The sequence below is a fragment of the Chenopodium album genome, chromosome 3, assembly GCF_948465745.1.
Source record: "Chenopodium album chromosome 3, dcCheAlbu1.1, whole genome shotgun sequence".
Classification (NCBI taxonomy): domain Eukaryota; kingdom Viridiplantae; phylum Streptophyta; class Magnoliopsida; order Caryophyllales; family Amaranthaceae; genus Chenopodium; species Chenopodium album.
This window is the reverse complement of record NC_137836.1, coordinates 55298535-55305211: the sequence shown is the minus strand read 5'-3', so window position 1 is coordinate 55305211 and position 6677 is coordinate 55298535. Positions and strand designations below refer to the sequence as shown.

General features: G+C 39.6%; 1 long non-coding RNA gene across 1 annotated transcript; it reads left to right on the top strand.

The window, feature by feature from the left end:
- The first annotated feature begins 3628 nt into the window (after positions 1–3628).
- LOC145614007 (uncharacterized) lies at positions 3629–6423 on the top strand. Its single transcript, XR_014107036.1, has 3 exons — positions 3629–4907; positions 4995–5392; positions 5478–6423. It is a non-coding gene; the product is annotated as an uncharacterized LOC145614007 (long non-coding RNA).
- Positions 6424–6677: the final 254 nt, after the last annotated feature.

Sequence of the window (6677 nt, the reverse complement as noted above, 5' to 3'; positions counted from 1 at the left end):
GTTGCAAGCACAAATCTTAACAAGGATTAGATCCTTAACAAGGAAGCCGTTTATGAGCACGAGCTAACAATAAGTCATGGCTTGAGAATGGTAACATGGACGTGGATCCATGTGTAATGTGCAGGAATTTAAGGAAAATTTTCCATGATCACAAGTGATTAGGGTATCCCAAATCATTGTGAGCCGTTTAGAATGAAACCCAAGCAAAGCATCATCAGGAAGTCTACTAAAATATATGTTGAGAATATTGTTGCCTTAATGGCGATAATAAAGAAGATGTTCTATGGAAAGTTCGTTGCTGAACGTTAATGATTGTAGGTTGACAAGTTGAAGGTCTCAATCTTGGAAGTGAGTGGGAGCCATCACTTGGACAATAAATCCTTAATCACATATAATCCATGACACTCTCAAATTTTATCATCCTATTATGAAAGTGATCAGTAATGAAGATGCTAAGATTAGCAAAGTAGTTATAACTAAACCTATGCAATGAGTGAACGACAACATTCACAATTGCATGAAAGAAATCAAGCATATTAGATATGGGTATGATTTCTGTAGATGTTTTATAAACTGTGATACTCTTAAAACATTTGGAAAAACCATTTATCATAAGATGAACCATTTAGGTTTTGGAGTAGTTTAAAATTTCATACAATATTATCACTCTGTTTGCTATTTAATTGTGGTTTAGAATTAAATAATGAGTCCATTCGATTCTTGGAATATTCAAAATATGGTATCAAGACCAGTCTTGGTAAGGAAACACGTATTAAGTGAATGTTGAATATTATATTGAAAATTATCCCTAATCGAGATCATTTAAACGATGGACGATTAATGACCAATTGAGATTAGTGTGTAGTCTGATTTATAGCACTGTTTCTTGTGCTACGAGGACATGATTGTCATAAATCATTTGCACAGGTATTGGTTTAGAACCATACTGGATCGACCTATGATAATACTTTAAGAGATTAAAATTCGTCATAAGTATACTTCTCATTATGGATATCAGAATCTATTTCCTTGACCATGAGTATTGTGAGTTCTCTTGTTTGAGTACTAGTCCGCTTTGATGTTGTCAAACGTCTGCCGTAATAGGGGATTATAACGGCAACACTCGGACGGCTAGGTCCTCTCAGTAAGAGCAGCTACATTACAAGACTGGAAATGTCCCCCTACTAAAATAGGGAAGATGTCTTTGTTGTATACAAGGCCTCTTGTAGAGCAAGACCGTAAAAATGCATGGTCGTGCTCGGATGGATTTTAGAAATCATCTGTTTATTGACAGTCGGACTCGGAATCGAGAAACACTTGTGGATGTAATAAGGATGACGAAATAATCTAACCTTATAGTTCATGAAGAGACATGAAGATACATAGGAAAGGGGCTATACATTAAATGCACACTTGTCCCGAAGGACTAGTGGGAGATTGAAAGAAATGGTGTCCTTCGAACAAGTGTTTTATTCTGATAGCGGGTGCAGAATTATTAGAAAGCTAATATATTTAGTAAGGTCAAGTGATCGAAATGCCTTGGTGGAGGCCGCTTCCGATCAGTAATTTTAATTTATAATTAATATTACAGCTTAATCTTGACTGAACCCTTCGGGTCACACCCTAGCAAATATACGAACCGCCTCGACGAATAATTTCGGAAGTAATTAATTCGTCGCCCGAGTGTTAAATATTTAGACGTCAGAAATTCGAGCTTGGATTGTCGAAACTGAGCGTCGGAGAATCTTGAATGTCGAGCAAAAATTAAGGATTTGGCGAGACGGGAAAATGCTTCAAGTAACAAGTAAAATCCTTGCCACGCGAAAGGCTAGGAAAGCGCGCCCAATAGTTGTGTGCCACGTGGCAACACACATGGCAAAGCCCCATGTGGCAGCCGCCACGTTGACAGCCATCTAGTGGCAGCCGCCAAGTGGAAACATGCCACGTGGCAACGTGCCATGGTGGCGACACTTGTGGCAAGAGGCCGTGGACCCGGGTGACGGGTCATGGACACGGGCCAAAATAAAATCGGCCAACCGAACCCAATTTGGGGCTCAAGGTTGGGTGACACATGGTGAGATCACATTGCATGTGAAATGACTTGGGGACCAAGTGGGAAAGTGGTCCTCACCTAACCATGTGACACTTGTTACTTATTCCTTGGTTTATTTAACTAAGGATTGAATTCATCAATCTTGCCATGTGGGATCTTTTTATGAAAAAGTCCACATTGAAAGATGAGTGGAATTCACAAGCTATCCTTCCTTATAAATATCCAAAGCATGGCTTGAGAATTCTTTGCTTGAGTGGGAGTTAGAAAGAACATTGCATTTTGGCAAAAACTCTTAAAATCCATTAACACTTGGGTTTTGGTCAGACCTTGCTAACTCCAGGGTAGCGGACCTATAAAGTCCGTGTTCGTCCTTTGTGGGTGGATATCGTTGTAGGCTCGGTATTTTCGGAGCTAAAGCTTTCAAGTAAGAGCCCATTAGGTCGGGCGAAGCACGCGTCAAAGGAAAATCTGATTTTATCCTTTTATGTTTTTTTTTATGCTTTATGGTTTTATTAATTGCGAGTGGTTCTTTGGGTCGGGGTCGTTTCCGCGGTAAATTGGACTTACCAAACCCCAACAAATCCAACAAACAACATGTATCCACATCCACATTAATATTTATATCTTTTACCATATAATGAAATCTGAACACCACATTACTGTTAACCATTTTGCAAAACAAGAGAACATCCAAACTCTTATAACATGCACCAACACATGATAAAAAATAACAACAATCAAATATTCTATGTTTTTTTTTATCATCATCATCATTTCAAATTCACATCATCAACTAACACTTCATCATTTACTATTTAGATCATCAACCAACCCAAAAGATTCTATTTTTCTATTATCATCATGCTTTATAACTTAATTTGCAACATAATCATCAAGCAAACAACAATTTGACTAGAAACATTATCCATAACATCGAAGTTTAACAACAAAACAAGAAAAGGGTTATGAATTACCTGGTAAGAGAGCAGATTTTCCTAGGATCTTGACACAATTCACGAATTCAGCATGCAACTGTTTATGCTAATTTTCGTTAGGTGGGATTGAGTATCAAAATCTAGGCTACGGATCAACTAAATAAAACTGTGAAATGAATAAATGCTGAAAATAAAGAATCGACACACGGAATTGTTGACGCGGAAAACCCAATGAAGGTAAAAACCACGGGTAGAATGAGGATCTACCTAACTTTCACTATGCAAAAACTACTTTTGGAAACGGTTTACAATGTAGGTTTAAAGTGTTCTAGTAGCTAGGTTGCGATATCCCCTTCTTCTGTTGATCCTCCTTCTTATATAGATTTTTTCTAGGGTTCTACCCTAGCCGTTGCAAAGAGATAAGCTTTGATACCTATTTTTTCGGAGCTTAGTTGCCTCATTCTCTTTTTAAACTCACCCACTAACGGTTGCCATTAGCTGATTATGACTTAGTCAATTATCCTTTATCTTCTCCTAGAATATAGGCTTCAGTTATTGACAACGTCTACCGTTTGGAGTTGTCATCTTTTCGTGCCAAGTCTTGGTCTTCGTCATAGTCTGGTTCCGTCGTTGACCAAGGCTGACTATCATTGACTTACAGAATTTTACCCATAACAATTTGCCCCTAATTGCTAAATATGAACATCTATGTACATTTTTTGCAATTAAAAATAAAATTCAAAAGAAAAACGAAAATAAGAAAACAGAATACAAAATGCATGAACTATCCTAAAGGGCATAACTGTCTTTTTGCTTGGGCGCACTTTATTACCTTTGAGAAGTTACTTCAACTTCCCACTCTTCTTCTAACCGTCATTTCAAGCCTTTATTACCGCTGCTAGTTTTCGCGCTTCCCCAAATTTCTACACACTCTCTCTCTTCTTTCTCTCTCATTTGGTCAAGCTTTCTGGCGATTTTAAAAGCGAACAGCGGTGTCCTTGCGGTTTCTTTCTCTTTCTTTCAAGTAATTACTTCAATTTCTTGCCTTAGTAGTTTGATTTCAGCGAATGTCGCGTAGAATTCCTAAAAATAGATCTAGGTTTACACTTAGATTTGTTGAAAAAAGGGGGTCAATTGTTTCAAAAAAAGAAATGGTGACAACGGTAGAATCGTCGATATCTCCGGCGATGAGAGATGAGTTAGTGAAAATGGCAGGGTTTTCCGATAGTGTCTTTGCTCATATTCCGGGGAAGGGTAAGAGAGTAGAATATTGTCCAGAGGGTTTCGTTGTGTTCTTTAAATACCCATTTGTGGAATTGAGAGCGACATTTCCTTTCAAGCCCTTAATTAAGTCATTTTTTGAATTACTGGGGCTGAGTCTAAGGCAGATTATGCCATCTAGATGGAGAATTCTGTTAATCGTGGAAAAGGTCACTAAAGACTGGGGAGATAAGTTTACATTAGAGGATTTGGTGGAAGCCTATGATATAAAGATAATGAACGGTCATTTTGTGAGTTTGTTTAAGAAAGGGGAGCCACTTGTTTTGAATACTGATGTGAATGATAGGGGCTAGGCTAACCACTTTGTATTTGTCAGAAAGACTTCTTTGGGTGTCGAAGGAGCATGGTTGACGGAAGGGTGACCAGAGGAGGTTAAATGGATTTTTCGTGATTTGGTATGCTTGGTCTGATGTGTTCTGAATGTTATATGGCTTTTGATTGTGTAGATCTTGCTCTTAACTTCCTAGAACCATCTGAGAAGTCTCAGGACAAAATTCGACAATTCCTCGAAGTCGACATTAAGAAGAGAACGTTTGTGAGGGTTAAACCATCTTTAGGTGACCCGTCGGGAAATAAGCAGAAGGATTCTCCGGTTGTGTCTCAGGGGATCGAGGATTCGGAAGAAACGATGTCCACTCGTAAGTTGTCGACATCCCTTCTGTCATCGCAAATGTCATTGTCAATTGTTTCTTTTAATGAGCTATTTGTTCATTGTATTTCGTCAGACTCAACAGTACATGGAACTCATCGTGGACGGAGCACATCTCTAGTTAAGCAGGATCTTAGGATGAGGAGAAAGCGGGGTCTTGCGCCTCAAGAGCAGACACAATCGTTGGCGGGCGATAGGACGAAGCATCCTCATACTTCGTCGCCAAAGGAGGTCGGAGATGCATCTGCGACGATCACTCTGTCTCCCCCTTGCAAATAACAAAAGAGTGAGGATGCGCCTGTAGTTCCTATCGTCGAAGCTCGCTTTCCAACAGACTTCTTTAGCCTTCACAAGGAGAAACATCAGTCCTTGTTCCCGCAGCTGGAGCAACTTTTGTTTCCTAGGTCCAGGGAAGGTTTGGCTGGGACTTCTGCTCTGGAGATAGCTTCAGAGGCTGCTACTTCTCACCTCTATGTACGTGTTGGTTCATTTTTCCTTGGTTTTCCAGTTTATTTCATTTTTCGTTCGTGACTTAGTGATGTGGGAGGTATTTGATCAGTGTTTGCAGAATTCACTGGTTTTGAGAGAGAGGGTGATTGGGTTGGCTAGGGAGATGAGAAGGTTATACAATGCTGCGAAGGATGCTGAGTCAAAACGCCAAACTGCTGTGAGGACGCTTCAGATGACCAAGACGAAGCTTGACGATGTAAAGAAGAAGGTGGAAAAGCTGGAAGGTTAGTTGGGGAAAAATCTAAGAAGGTGGATGAACAGGCTCAGCAGCTGGATGATATGGACAATCAATTAAAAGAGCAGGCTCGACAATTAGTAGACAAGATCACTGTGATCAAGGCGAAAGAGGAGGCTTTATCGTTGGCAGAGGAAGAGTTGTCGTTGGTGAAGCAGGAATTGGAGGATGTACTGGCTGATTATGCTGAGCTGGAAATTAAGGTTAAGGCTAGATTGATGAAGCAATATATGGACGGGAAGGCTTTAGAGTGGTGTCCTCAAGAGGAAGTTAATCGTTTCTTGGCCAATGGAGGTACCCTTGACGAGCTGAAGGACGATGCTGCAGTGGTTTCGACTGCAGACTTAGGGTTGGTTTCGCTGACCATTGTTCCTTTAGTTGTTGCCGTCATCGAAGCTCAACTTACTGTTGTCAAGGATCAGCTTGAGGGAATGCCGAGGTGTTACCTTTGACAACCGAGGGCATTGATGTCAATGTTCGCGCTAACGAGATCGCCAAGGACGTCATCGACGGGTTGAATGTCGACGGGGCTAATGTCGCTGATGAAGCTGGTGCTGATGCCTGAAGGCCATCTTTGGTGATGGTTCCAGTTTATGCTTGTACATTTCAATTAAATTTGCTTTTGCTGAAAAAACATGGTTTCTCTTGTCTTTTGCTTTTGTACTTTTTTCCACTTGATGGCAAGTGGTTCTTCGACTGTATCGTTGACGTTTGCTTTTTATGCTAAGAACTTTTTCTTTTTATTACATGGTATCGTTGCTGCGTTATTCTGTGAACTTGGGCTAAAAGCATAACTCAAAATTTAGTTTGAAAATATGATTAAGTAAACATGTTAAGAAAAAAGATGACATGTCAAGATTTCGCAAAAAATTTAAAAAGCTTCAGAAATGGCAATCTTTATTAACACTAGTAGAAAAAATGCTATTTGTAACGCCCTATTTGTAACCAACAATTTTTTATTAGTTACAAGTATTATATTTGTAACCAACATTAGCTTATGTTGGTTACAAACAC